Genomic DNA, 13,683 nt, shown 5'->3' on the forward strand with positions numbered 1-13,683 from the left:
GCAGAGACACAGGCAGAGAGAGAAGCAGGCTCCAGGCAGGGAGCCCGACGTGGGACTCGATCCCGGGAAGGCAGGAGCTAAACCACTAAGCCACCCAGGAGTCCCCATACCTGCTTCCTGCCGGGCTGCAGAGCTTTCTCTCCCAAAGAGATTTCCGTGGCTTTACGGGAGAAGCATGGTGACCCCATTGGCCTAGGAAGGAAGCTCCCATCTCAGACAGAGGTGCTGGCTCCCACCCCTGTCTGGGCTTCCTGAGCCACCGGGGCACGCCCCCCCTCACATTGGGCTCCCAAGGGCAGGGCCCCACTTTCCCGGTGGTCACGCTAGGGGAAAGTGAAGCGTGGGGCTGGTGCTGCCCGCAGGGAGCTTCTGGGACGACTCGCCAGCAGGGGGCACTGTGGACTCGGCCCAGGGTTTGGCCTCAGCCAGGCTGGCCGCCGGGCCTGCAGCAGGGGCCCCAGCTCCTCCTGGCTTCTCCCTTCCTCCAGATGAAGGAGAAGGGATTACTCTGCCCAGTTTGCAGATGAGAATGTTGAGTCGTGGGATCCCTGGGTGGCGCCACGGTTTGGCGCCTGCCTTTGTCCCAGGGCGCTATCCTGGAGACCCGGGATCGAATCCCACGTTGGGCTCCCGGTGCATGGAGCCTGCTTCTCCCTCTGCCTGTGTCTCTGCGCCTCTCTCTCTCTCTCTGTGACTATCATAAATAAATAAAAATTTAAAAAAAATATTTAAAAAAAAAAAAAAAAAGAGAATGTTGAGTCGTATAGATGCAAAGAAGACTGCAAGGGGCAGCAGCAGGGCGGACTGGACTGTCGTGGCTTTGGAGCCAGAAAACCCAGCGCATTAGCCTGCCAGTTCAGCATCGCATTCCCTGTGTGGTTGGGGACAGACTCCGGGACCAGGGAACCGCAGGCCAGGAGGGGAGTGCGGCCGAGGACAGTTCTGACACGAGCATCACAGCCGGGTGTGGACAGCCCTGAGCCGGGCGTGGGAGGGGCTGTCCTGGGAGGAGCGGTGGGCAAGAGGGGACCCACCCGACAGCCTTGCCCAAGACATTGTCCCGGCCGGGCGAGCAGACAGCCAGAAAGGGGGTGAACAGAGAGGTGTCAGAGGAGACCAAGGGGCTGAGCTGAAGAACTCCACGGAAGGGACGAGAAGGCTGAGATGTCAGCACTTTCCCCCGGTCCTGGAGATTAGCAACAGCAGTGGAGACCATGGGCGCCGTTTGCTACACTGCTGTGGTGTGCAGGCGCTGGTGCAAGCCCTGGGCTGGCTCAGTGACCCATCCTGAGGAGCAGGTAATGGTGTCAGACCATCTGATAGAAAGGGGAAGGAAAGGGGCACCTGGGTGGCTCCGCGGTTGAGCATCTGCCTTTGGCTCAGGTCGTGATCCCTGGGGTCCTGAGATCGAGTCCCTCACCGGGCTCCCTGTGAGGAGCCTGCTTCTCCCTCTGCCTATGTCTCTGCCTCTCTCAAGAATAAATAAAATCTTAAAAAAAAAAAAAAAAAAGGAAAGGAAAGTTCAGAGATAAATAACTTGTCTGGGGTCCCCAAGGGGAAGGGGATGACACTGAATACTACCCAGGCCTGCCTGACAAGTGCCCACTGCTCCCTTGGTGGAATCAGGGTCTAGGAGGAGAGAGGATGGAGATGAGTCTACAGCTGGAGAAGCACCACAGGGCAGTGCGCACTCAGTATGCAATGAAGTGTAGAGCCGGCCCTGAGGAAGGAGCAACACACACAGACATACCCAGCCTGAGAGGCTTCTTGGAGAAGGAGATTACTGTCTAGGCTGACAGGAGGGGAAGGGCATTCTCAGCTGCCTGAGCAAACCTAAGAGAGCAGCTTCAGCCTAGCTGTTGCCAACATGCCCATGGTCTGTCCCCATCCCGCCGTGCTGGGCCGTAAGGCCAGAGAGGCTGGCAGGAGCCACTGGGAGGAGAGGGTCCCACTGCATCTGCAGAGAGTCCCTGGCAGCCGGGTGGAGGATGGCCCAGCAGGTGTGATTGGTTCTACTGGCTGTTCTTGAATAAAGAGATGAGTATCTAAGTTATTACAGAAATGAGGGCGGGGGGTGAGAGAGGATAAAAACTCAAGATATCAAAGTGTTAGAATCCACTAGATGAGATGGCTAATCAGATGTGGTGGACAGAAGGCAGTGGTCAAGGATGACTCAGCCTCCGGCTTGCGTGATGGGGAGTCTTACCATGAACTGCGATCAGCACCTATGTGCTGAGAAAGACAAGTTGTCTGGGATAAATGAGTTTGAGGTCTGGGTGGGCTAGCTATGTAAGTGGAGGTGAGCTTCGGGCTCAGGAGGAAAGGGATTCAAAGGACAGCCAGAATCAGGATGTCCTCTCCAACTAAAGAAAGCAGTCAGGGTTGACTAGAATTTTGAGCTCAGTCTGTGGCCTAGGAGGGAAGGACTACAGCAGAACACACTAGACTACACTGAGGACCCTGTGTTCTCAAACTTGAAAAAAGGGTCCGGAAAAAAAAGAAAAGAAAAGAGAAAGAAAAGAAAAGAAAAAAAGAAAAGAAAAGAAAAGAAAAGAAAAGAAAGAAAAGAAAAGAAAAGAAAAGAAAAGAAAAGAAAAGAAAAGAAAAGAAAAGAAAAGAAAAAGGATCCAGGAGTCTGAGCAAACCACAAGCTAAGTGTTCAACACTGTGCCCATCACTCTCCAGGTGTGCACCTCCCTGACAGCATTAATAAGAACTCAAGGGGCACCTGGGTGGCTCAGATGGTTGAGTGTCTGCCTTTGGCTGGGGGTCAAAATCTCAGGGTCCTGAGATCGAGCCCCATATTGGGCTCCCAGCTCAGTGGGGAATCCGCTTCTCCCTCTGCCTCTCCTCCTGTTTGTTCTCTCTCCATATCTTTCTTTCTCAAGTGAATAAATAAGTTTAAAAATCTTAAAAAAAAAAAAAAAAAGAAAAGAAAAGAACTCAATTCAGGGCTTACGGGGAACCTAAAAACATCCAAGAGCAGATGGAGTCAACTGATTTAATGTTCTTAAATTGCTGAGGTGTGGCCTAAAAGTCTGCCTGACTCCTTTTCCCTTCCCTGCAGAACCCTCCACCCCCACCGGCCACTTGGCTGGCTAGTGAACACTGCTGAGCACTTTCACGTTAATTATCTCACTGGGTCCTCAATGGTTTCCCCCATTTGACAGGTGGGGAGACAGAAGCCCAACGAGACTGGGGTGTGTGGGGCTGAGCGCAGGCTTGCTCCTCCAGGCCTCTCCCTGGGTTCACTCCCTTCTTCCCTGGAACAGCATTCTACAACGTTCCAGGATGCTGAGGCAGCCAGTGTCTGGGTGCAGGGGGGCCGGGCAGACTCTTGGCTTTCTGGCCGCCGGGGTGAGTGGGGGAGAAGTAGCCGTGGCTCCAGGATGCTATCTACTCTCAGGATCTGCTCATTAGCTGCTGGGGGTAATAGGAGTGACCTCAGTGGTGGGTTTTGGGGTTTTTTGCTTGTTTGTTTTTTTTCTTTTCCCTTCTAAGAACAATTCATTTTGGTCAAATAGCTAGCATAAAAGTGACTGGTGTTGAGCAACCTCCCCTCCCCCGGCCCTGGCCTCAAGTAGTGATATTTGAGGCACTGTCTCCTGGGGCCACAAGCCCTTGTTGCTTGGGCAGTTCAAAGCCTTGGCTCTCCTACCCCACCCACTTCCCTTCACTGCCTCCCTCCCTCGCTCGCTGGCTTGCTCACCAAGCTTGGGCAGCCTCCCACCAAGGACTGAGGTCCTGCCCCTGTGGCCTGAGCCGAGATCCTCCTGTACCTCTCAAACTCACCCCTCTACTAGCCACCTCGGATGGCAGGCGGGGGCCGGAGTAGGACGGTGTGGGCAGGGGACCCTTCCCTTCTCACCCGTCCTGGAGGCAGAGAAGACCAGGGTGAGGCTGACACGGAGCAGCACATGTCTCTGGTCGTCCCTGCCACTGCTCTGCCAATTCCAGGGCACCTCCCACGTGCCACTGACCACAGGGCCGCACTGAGAAGGCGGACAAGGCAAGGGGAGGCCAGAGGGGACGGTAGGCTGTGGAGGGGGAGGCCAGGCTGAGGCTCCCAGGAGGCAGCCCCCGGGGGTGGGATTGGGGGAGCAGGAAGGAAGGAGCTGGGGCCTCTGAGGGAGCTGGGTCCCAGGGCAGAGTGGCTGGATGGGGAGCTGGGGGGAAGGCCAGCAGGGCACCCCAGTCAGAGCCTGGGAGAGCCTGGGAACCCAAAGGCCCATCACAGAGGCTGGGAGGCAGATAGGCCTGCCTGAGACAGAACTTAGAAACACGTGCCTGAGCCAGCAGAGCGCCGGACTTGGGGACCGCACCCCGAGGATGCAGACTCCAGACAGCATTTCCTGGGAGGTAAACTGAGGCCCATGTCCAGTAAGTCAAGAAACTCAGCCAAGCACCTTGAGGCTAACGGCCAAGTGACTGAGGGCCCCAATTTACCTGCCCTGGTAGCTTCTGGCAAGAGACCTCCACCGCCTCCCTTCCAGGACATGCCAGCCTGCAGGCTGCTGTGCCGAGAAGGAGAAGACCAGGCGGTGGTGATGTCAACCAGGGAATTAAGTAAGCAGAGGAGCCGATAACATCACCCCGCAAGGCTTGCTGTGGGCAAGGTGACTCATCAAAGATGGGGCCCCACAATCACAGGGTGATTGTTGTTGTGCCCAGTCCGTAGGATGGGGGAGGAAGAAGGGGGCCGGGACAGGCTCTTCAGCGAGTCCTCTGCTCAGTGGAGAAGCCCCAGAACACAGTGTCCTCTGCCTTCAAAGCTCACAGCTGGCTCAGGAAACAGCCCTCCCTCCCACTGTTGTGATAATCTGTCTACAGCGTTTGGTGTGTGTTTGTGGGGTGCACTGGGGTGGTTTCCCCACCCCCATCCCACTGGGTGCTCCAGGTACCGGAGATCACTAACAGCACAACTGTGGACCACCGTCTGGGGAGGCAGTGCCACCGGATGGCAGACCGCTAACCGCGACCACGTGGCGTCCTCGTGGTGGGTACAGCCTGTTCTCCCGCTGCGGGCCCCTGTAGAGCTGCCTCGACCCATAACTCCCCCACCCCCTTGGGTCTGCTGCTGAGGAGGCCAAAACTTTGTTCTTCCCATCCCCAGGGTCGTCAGGTACGGTTGTCCAAGTTGAGAAGTGAACTAGAGGGATCGCCGCTTACTGTGTGCCAGACCTCATGTCTGTACGTGCTGGCCCTGCCCCTTCTCTTTTCTAAATTACTTCTCACTCCCCTCTTCCACCTAGAATTATCTATTTAGTTTGCCCTTAATAAGCTCATCTTCACACCAAACTTTCCCCCATAAAGCAGAAGCTTCTTTCTTGACCATCTGACTGCATTCATTCATTCATTCCACAGAAATTGTTGAGTTTGTGCCAGGTACGGTTCTATGCCTGGGGACAAGGTAGACCCTCCCTGAGCTCATGAGCCCACATTCTAATTGGGGCAAGGGTGAGGGAACAATAGATAAATAATGTGATGCATAAAACTGCAAGTGACAGTAAGTGCCATGAAGAAAAATAAAGCCAGGCCAGGAGATGGAGGATGATAGGATTCTACTTCAGCGAGAACTGTCCAGAAAGCCTTATCTAAGGAGTTGGCTTCTGAGTGGAGACCTGGAGGCAATAAAGGAAGAAAGCTTCCTGGCAGAGGCCCTCCTGCCAGGCATCCCATGCCAAAAGAAAGTTCCCTAATCCTGCCTGGTCCTGCCAGGAGCCTGGGGCACCGCCAAAGGCACTCACTTCCCAGCTCTGGGTGTCCATTTCCTCCTTGACAAACAAGACACCTGGCTGCACTGGCTCTCCAAGGGCTCCTCCAGCATGAAGTCACTCACCTGGAGACATAAGGAACTTCATGACAGGAGCCTGCCTTGGAAGGCCAGCTTGGTCACCTACAAGCTGTGTGACCTCAGGCAGGTCATTTAGCCTCTCTGAGCTGTTTTCCTTATCCAGAAAATATTCACCTCAGGTTATTGCGAAGGATTAAATGAGCTCGTGGATACGAATCCACCTTGTATATAGTAGGTGCTTAATAGATATCTTCTAGGGCCACACCTGAGAGATGCAAGGTGGTATGGGGAGTAAAGAGGTGCTGTTAACTGCGTGCCTTTCATTAAAGGAATCTGGAGAGGGCAATGCTGACCAGAAGCCACAAAGCCCTGCTGGCTGTCTGGCTGCATAGAGTAGCTCTGGGAGCCCCCAGGCTGGAACCCAGCCTCACAGATCGGGGGCCTGAGGGGTGGGGGCACAGGCAGGGTCATGCACTCCCCACTGACGTCAGCAGGCAAGGTGGGGTGGGGTGGGGAGCTGTGGTGTGGTGCGGGCCCTTGAACTGTCACATTGTCGTGGCCAGCTTTCAACTTCCTCTGGGGCCCAGGGTGTGCTCAGCCAGTCCTCTCTTCCTTCCTCCTTCTTTTGAGCTCTGTTTGGGGTGAGCACTGTCAGCCCTCTAGCTTCAATCATCATGCTCCCCCCCACTTGTCAGCTCCCAGGACTCCCAGTTCATTCCAGCATGAGCGCCTTCTCCAGGCCTGCCGTGAGTCTGGGTTCCTGGACCACTGCTGGGAGCCCCAGAGCAGCAGGCAGGACCCGCCAGCCTTGGGGTGCAGGCAGGAATAAGAGCTGGGCCCGACTGGCTGCCAAGGCCATGCACTCTTCATCCATGACCTGCCCTGACGTGAATGTCGTGATGGAGGAGTTTTTATACCCTCCCATGCTGGAGGGGCCTGAGGCCCTGGGAAGTAGGAACTGTGGGTGCCCGGGGAGCAGGGTCGCCAGGAGCTCCTACCACAGGAGATGGCCTGAGGCACACCCCACAAGGCGGGGGGGGGGTGCTTGGAGAACAGGGGGTCCACAGTGGACCAGCCCGAGGCTGGGAGACTAGAAGATTCCTGTCCCACCGACGGCTGCAGGCTGAGGGGTGAGCCCCTTCCCCGAGCCCACCTGCGCCCGGCCCTCGGTCTCCGGCAAGCCCCTGGCGGCTCTGGAAGCCGCCGGCTCCGTCTGGGAGGCCAGAACTGGTCGCAAGGCCTGACCCAGGCTGTTCTCAGGCCCTCCTGGCTCGGAGGCAGGAAACCATCAGGGTGACAGCTAACATCGACCGACAGCCTCGCTGCACGGCAGGTGCTGGGCTAAGCACTTTGTGTAGCCCAACCTATTTCATCTTGACAACAGCCCTGCCAGGGAGGAAACGGGGGCACAGAGAGGTGAAGTGACTTGCCCGAGGTCACGCCGAGCTGACACTCAACCCGGGAGGCCTGGTGCCGGGGCAGGCCGCGCTCATCTCCGCCTTGAAGCGGGGTTCCTGGAGCAGGGAAGGCACCACCGGGGGGTCGGGCTGGAGCCGGGGGGCACCGGGAGCTGCGGCAGCCCAGCCAGCCACCGCGGGCAGCGGGCGCCCGAGCCGCAGGGGCGGCGGCTCCACCCCTCCGAGGGCAAGGGCGAGGGCGGAATGCGGCCCCCCCATGGGGATGTGGTTTTGAGGGGAGAAGGCAGAGGAGGGCACTGCTTCCCCCAGAGGACAGAACGGGCAGGTGTGGCTGGGTGGCCCTGCTGGGTGGGCACGAAGCACTAAAGGTAGCATCTCGGGTGCTGCTGGGAAGTGCTCACAGCCTCTTCCCCTGCACCCCCCACCTGCAGCAGGGCTTGGCACAGATGGGTGCCCGGCTCCCCGGCCGGGACCTAAGAGCAGCCAGCCTGGCGGGCGCCCCCTGGCCAACTGCGTGTGCGTGTGTGCGTGCGCGTGATGTGCGTATCCGAAGGCGGGGAGAGGGGGCCTCTGCGGGTGCCAGTTTCCAGGGGAGCCCGTCCCCCACCCCCACCTGCCAAGGAAGCCGCAGAAAACAGGACACTCTGTCTCTAATCTGCACCTCTGGGGCCTCGAAACCGCAGCCACGTCAGCGGGTGGTGGGTGTTGGGGCTGCAGAGGCCGGGTGCGCAGGTGTACGCCAGCATGCATGTGCGGGGGCCCCCGGGGGGTTCCCTGGCCCAGTGCCCCCCCAGGAAGGCGGGTGGGGTGAGGGCGCCGGACCTCCCCCTGCAGCCAGGAGGGCACAGAGTCCAGCCCTCTGACCACAGGCCCCGGCCAGGAGGTGCGGGGGAAGCAGCTATTTCTCCCACAGCCTCCCTCTTCTCTCTGCAGCCCTGCCGACAAGCAGCACAAATGTCTGCGGAGCAGCGAGACCAGCCCCACGTGGATCCAGGCACTTGGGAAATACCGGGGAAGCCCAAAGAGCCCTGCCCTCCCCGGGGCCAACATTCTCCTAGGGGGACACGGTAGACAGAATGGACTGGTGTGTGGGAGGAGGCGAGGGGCCTGATGAGACGTGAGGGAGGCAGAGCTGGGTCAGGAGAGGGCACGGCCGAGTGGGCGAGGGGGTGCATGGGGCTGTGTGCATGCACACCGGTCACAGGAGTTTTCTAAAAAATTTTTTAAAGATGTTATTTATTTATTCATGAGAGACACAGAGAAAGGCAGAGACACAGGCAGAGGGAGAAGCAGGTTCACTGCGGGGGAGCTGGATGTGGACTCGATCCCAAGACCCTGGGATCACAACCTGAGCCAAAGGCAGACGCTCAACCACTGAGCCACCCAGGTGCCCACGAGCAGTAGTGTTAAATTGGGTGGATCAGGTCAGCCCCATTGGGAAGATGATAGGTTGACAAGTGCTCGGAGAGGAAGGAGCCGAGAAGGGTCTGAGGAAGAACACTGCAGACAGAGGATAGGACTCGAACAAAGGCTCCAAAGCTGGAGTGTGCCTGGCCAGGCTAGAGGGAAGGGCAGGCCAACCAGGAGGATAGACCGAAGTGACCCCATGCCTCCAGGCACCTCCTCACCTTGCTCCAAGCAAAGGTCTAATTTCCAGGGAGTTAAAGAAAAGGGATCCTCTGGTACCTGTAGGGGAGGCCTAAGGGCTCTCTTGGAGGAACCAGTGTCTGGAGAAAGGGAGGAGAAGGGAAAAGGTTGAGACTGGAAGGAGCCTATTAGTACTCAGGAGGAGGCCTGAGGTCTGGTGGCTCCTAAAGAGAGAGTGGGGGTAGGAGGCCAAGAGTGGGGCCAAGCTGCACTAGGGCCCACGGGCCTGCCTAAGTGGGGACAAGTCTCTGGGGTCCCCAGGCCCCCATCCCAACATGGGGACCTGGGAGCTCACAGAGAGAATGCAGTGTGGACTTCTATTCTGCCAGGAGGCTCAGCTGACCACCCTTGGGGAGGAAGGAAGCCTGAGGGTGCAACCACTCTCTGCCCCACCTGCCTCAGCCTGCTGGAGGCCACCAGAACTGCCTGCCAGACCCTTCTGAGGTCAGTGGCCTTCTCTCCCTCCAGTAAAGAAACCTGTAGGGGAGGCAGAGGGTGGGGCCCATTGACCTCAGGAGATGTGGCTGAAAGTTGACCCAGGGTGGGGTGTGCCCCACGGCAACCCCCTGCACAGGCCCACCCTGCCCTGCAGGCTAGGAAATGGATTCCCCTCTAAAGCAGCCAGACCACCAGCAAAGGACGGGAGGCCAGCCCGTGTGTGGCTCTGACAGATGGGGCATGGAGGTCAGGAATCAGAGAAGGGAAGAGGTGGGCTTGGCCTGGGTTTTTTAGGATGGCAGCACATTTGAATGGGTAGAGGGGAGAGAGAACACCTCCACGCACTCACACGTTTGCAGACACACACACACACACACACACACACACCCTTCATGTGCTCATGCATGTTCAGGCCCTTAAGCCCTCACACGTGTAGGTTCTCACAGGGACTCCCACGTGCACCCTGACACGGCCAATGTAACACTCAGACCCGGGAGTCATGCACATTCACATAAGGCATGTGCACATGACAAGAGTCACACACCTACTTACACACTCATAGACATAGATTGGTTCCCCTGGGCACCAGAAATGCATGGGGTATGTCTACAAGACTTAAGGACAACAGAGGATGGAATGTGGCAGTGGGTCCCAGATGGAGATGAGAGGCCAAGTAAGAAGACCCAGAGAGGGGCACCTGGGTGACTCCGTTGGCTAAGAGACTGACTCTGGATTTCGGCTCAGGTCATGATCTCGGGGTCGTGAGATGGAGCCCTGCAGCCAGGCTCTGCGCTGGGCACAGACCTTGCTTAAGAGTCTCTCTCTCTCTCTCTGCCCCTCCCCTTCTTTCTGCCTCTTCCCTCTCCCCCACCTAAGCATGCTCTCTCTCTCTCTCTTTCTCTCTCTCTCTAAAAGAAAATAAAAGGGCGCTGAGGAGGGCACTTGATGGGATGAGCCCTGGGTGTTGTTATACTATATGTTGGCAAATTGAATTTAATTTTTTTTTAATGTAAAAAAAAAAAAAAAGACCCAGAGAAGGCACGTCATAGACACACCCATACACAGACCACACACATCCCATTACGAGTCAGCCTCAGACAGATCCCACAGCCTTCCCACCTGCCCAGGAACCACTTAGCAGCTTAGCACTTTGCACAAGTCACTCAAAAGATTTTCTCTTCCATAAAATGAAAGTTTGATAATACCTGCTTTCCGGGCAGCCCCGGTGGCGCAGCGCTGCCTGCAGCCCTGGGTGTGATCCTGGGGACCCGGGATCGAGTCCCGCATCAGGCTTCCAGCATGAAGCCTGCTTCTCCCCCCTCTGCCTGTGTCTCTGCTCTCTCTCTGAATAAATAAATAAATAAATCTTAAAAAAACAAAAAAACAAAAAAACAAAAACCTGCTTTCCATGCTAGGTTGATTTACTGAGAGTTGATAGGTAAATCCCATCTGCTGACCTCCAAGAAACCATTCAGAATCCAGGCACTTTTCCCACCTCTCCCTTGACCACCCTGGCCAGACCACCGGCCCCCTCCCCCTCCCTGACTCCCCACTGCAACCCACTGAGCCCTCCTCCAAACCTGCCCCTGTGTTTTTATCTCCTGCACAGTAAGAGGCAAAAATCCTCCCAAAGGCCCTCTCCTGTGGTTCTCATCTCCAGCCACCCTGGGCCCTATCTGTTCCACAAACACCCCGGCCATCTCCTCTCAGAGTCTCTGCGCTGGCCCTTCCCTCGGCCTGGAATATCCTCATGGCTCTGCCTTCAGGATGGACTCAGAGGACCCGGCCACACACTACAGCCCCTCCTCAGCACTCCCTAGCCACTCTTAGCATCTCTCACCATCCAAAACACCACTTATTTGATAACTTTTATCTCTATCCAAATGTAAACTCCATGGACACAGGGACTTTTGTCTGTTGTATCCTCTACATCTAGGGTAGTACCTGGGTCACAGGCCTCAGGAGATACTAAACGAATGAATGGATGGATGGGATGAGATAGTAAATAGGTCAGCATTTATAAAGCCAGATCAAAGGGGAGCAGCCAATCTTGAATGCTCTATGGGCCATGTTCGGAGATGTGCAACCACAATACCCCTTTATTCTCAAATGACCCTGGGAAATAAATAGAATTCTTCTTGTACTACAGATGAGAAGCCTGAAGAGGAGAAAGGTTTTGACCAATGGTTGTTGAATTTTGCCCTCAAGAATGGCCACCAACAATCCCTCTCATCTCTGTATCAAATACTCCCTTCAAGGCTTGGCGTGAGCAAACCTCCTGCTCCACCATTTGTTTACAGAACAGCGCACACTGCTTCCGTGACATGTTTCATATACTTTTTTTTTTAATTTTTATTTATTTATGATAGTCACAGAGAGAGAGAGAGAGAGGCAGAGAAACAGGCAGAGGGAGAAGCAGGCTCCATGCACCGGCAGCCCGATTCGGGATTCGATCCCGGGTCTCCAGGATCGCGCCCTGGGCCAAAGGCAGGCACCAAACCGCTGTGCCACCCAGGGATCCCCATGTTTCATATACTTGAGGGCTTTTCACATATGCATATCCAGGATGGCCTGGGCAGTTTCCCGGGTGTTCTTAAAGGAAACATAAAGATTTGACACTCTCAATTTACATGATTTCGTGGGGTTTTCTGGATCAAGCGAGTAGCAAACCATTTTAAGAGAAGAAAGGATCTATGTAGGGACAAGGAAGCAAAGAACAGGGTGGACCATGCTAACTGTACAGGTCCCCTCTGCTCATGCACATGCTCCATTGTCCCATCTGACTTCACTTCCAAAACACAACACTTTGTGGAGAACAAACCAGCTGTCCCACCGAGCCCCGCCCACATTTTGGAACTATGAGTAAATAAACATTTACTGATTTGAGCCACTGAGTTTTGTGGGGGCTTGTTACCCAGCGGCTGTTGACTGATACCATGGTGGAGATCACACGGTTAGTGTGAGACCAGACTGTGGTTGAACCCACACTGGTCTGCTTCTCAAGTCCACATTCTTCCGCGTCCCACCCAGGCTTCCTTGCAAACGTTTCATAATATAACTCCTATTTTTCTCCTTGGAGAGTTTAGAGTTGAGCTGGGGGCAAAGGTTACTTAACCGCAACAAATCAAAATTATTATTAGAGCTTGGAAGAAGCCACATCTGGACTCGATATGGGGAACAGGGAATTGGTGTGTGGGTCAGGACTGAGAACAGGCCCAGCCTCTGTCCACGGCCCAGTGGGGTGCCTGTACATCTGTTTTCCATTCTGATTCAGTAAATAAAGCCGCTTTCCTCTGCTGACCCTACAGGAAATGGGAGTCAGAAGTTCAGCTGGCCAGGAGTGGACCTCTCCTCTGATAGAAGCCCTCCCACACGCCTGGACACAATGCAGAGCACGGGGCCTCTGAGCCAACAGGGCAAGAAATTCCTAGGGCCTGCCATGGTCAAGGAATCAGATTTTCCTCATTTAACCAATGGCTGTTGTCCCTGCCATCAGCTATTAGCATATCAGATTATTATGTCAGGTGTTTATTCTTTTGATCCCATGGTTCATGTGCCAGTAAAGATGTCTTTAGTGGTCAGAAACAGAGAATTTCTATTCCGTTGGCTTAGACAATAAGGAAAGTATATTATCTCACAGAACAAAAAGTCCAGAGGAAGGGTAGCTTCAGCAGAGGTTAATCCTGTAACTCAATATCAGCATCAAGGACTCAGGCTATTTCCTCTTTTCCTTCCCCTCTGCCATTCTCAGCATATTGCCTTGTCCTTGGCTAGCTTTCCTCATGGTCACAAGATGGCTGCTGCTACGCCAGACATCACATTGTCACACAATAATGGCCATAACAGCAAAACAAAACAACAACAACAACAACAACAAACAGGAAATACTTCATCCTATGTCCCCGGTTAAGACCAGGGAAATTTTTTCCTTGAAGCTCCTAAGAGACTCTTCCTCACTGCTCGTTGGCCAGACTTGAGCCCCATCCCATGCCCAACTCTATCCCAAGCAAGGGGGATAGTTGCATTACTGCTGCCACAGTACTAACCCTGAGTCCAGAAGGAGGACAGACACCTAGAACAAACCTGGGTTCAGTGGATACTGAGGGGACAGGTAGTGGGAGGAGGGGCTGCGGGGGGAGGCCACTGCAACCAAGCATGAGTGCTGCAGCTCACTGGTTTAGACCTGAAGTTTTTCCCTGGTGGGGGAAGAGGAGGAAGGATTGCTATTTACAAAGTGAGCCAGGACCCCAGATTCTATTACTTGACCAAACTGCCTTACAAAGTTCTTACAAGGAGTGTATTTTACTTCAAGCACTCGTGGGAAGCATATAAAAACTCAGGTATTGAGGCAGAGACATCGGTCCCTCATCTGACCATCTGTTTAGG

At 55.1% G+C, this 13,683-nt stretch overlaps 1 long non-coding RNA gene across 6 annotated transcripts; it reads left to right on the forward strand.

Moving 5' to 3' along the window:
* The first annotated feature begins 771 nt into the window (after positions 1 to 771).
* On the forward strand, positions 772 to 12,878 carry LOC106559407. 6 transcript variants are annotated; one of them, XR_005365804.1, is made up of 6 exons: positions 772 to 1,298; positions 4,898 to 4,996; positions 5,114 to 5,190; positions 8,146 to 8,279; positions 9,189 to 9,303; positions 12,606 to 12,878. It is a non-coding gene; the product is annotated as an uncharacterized LOC106559407 (long non-coding RNA). The 6 variants fall into 6 exon arrangements; XR_005365802.1 differs by lacking the exon at positions 772 to 1,298 and adding an exon at positions 3,495 to 4,616; XR_005365801.1 differs by lacking the exon at positions 772 to 1,298 and having other exon boundaries at positions 3,701 to 4,996.
* Positions 12,879 to 13,683: the final 805 nt, after the last annotated feature.

This window comes from Canis lupus, chromosome 10, assembly GCF_011100685.1.
Source record: "Canis lupus familiaris isolate Mischka breed German Shepherd chromosome 10, alternate assembly UU_Cfam_GSD_1.0, whole genome shotgun sequence".
Lineage (NCBI taxonomy): Eukaryota > Metazoa > Chordata > Mammalia > Carnivora > Canidae > Canis > Canis lupus.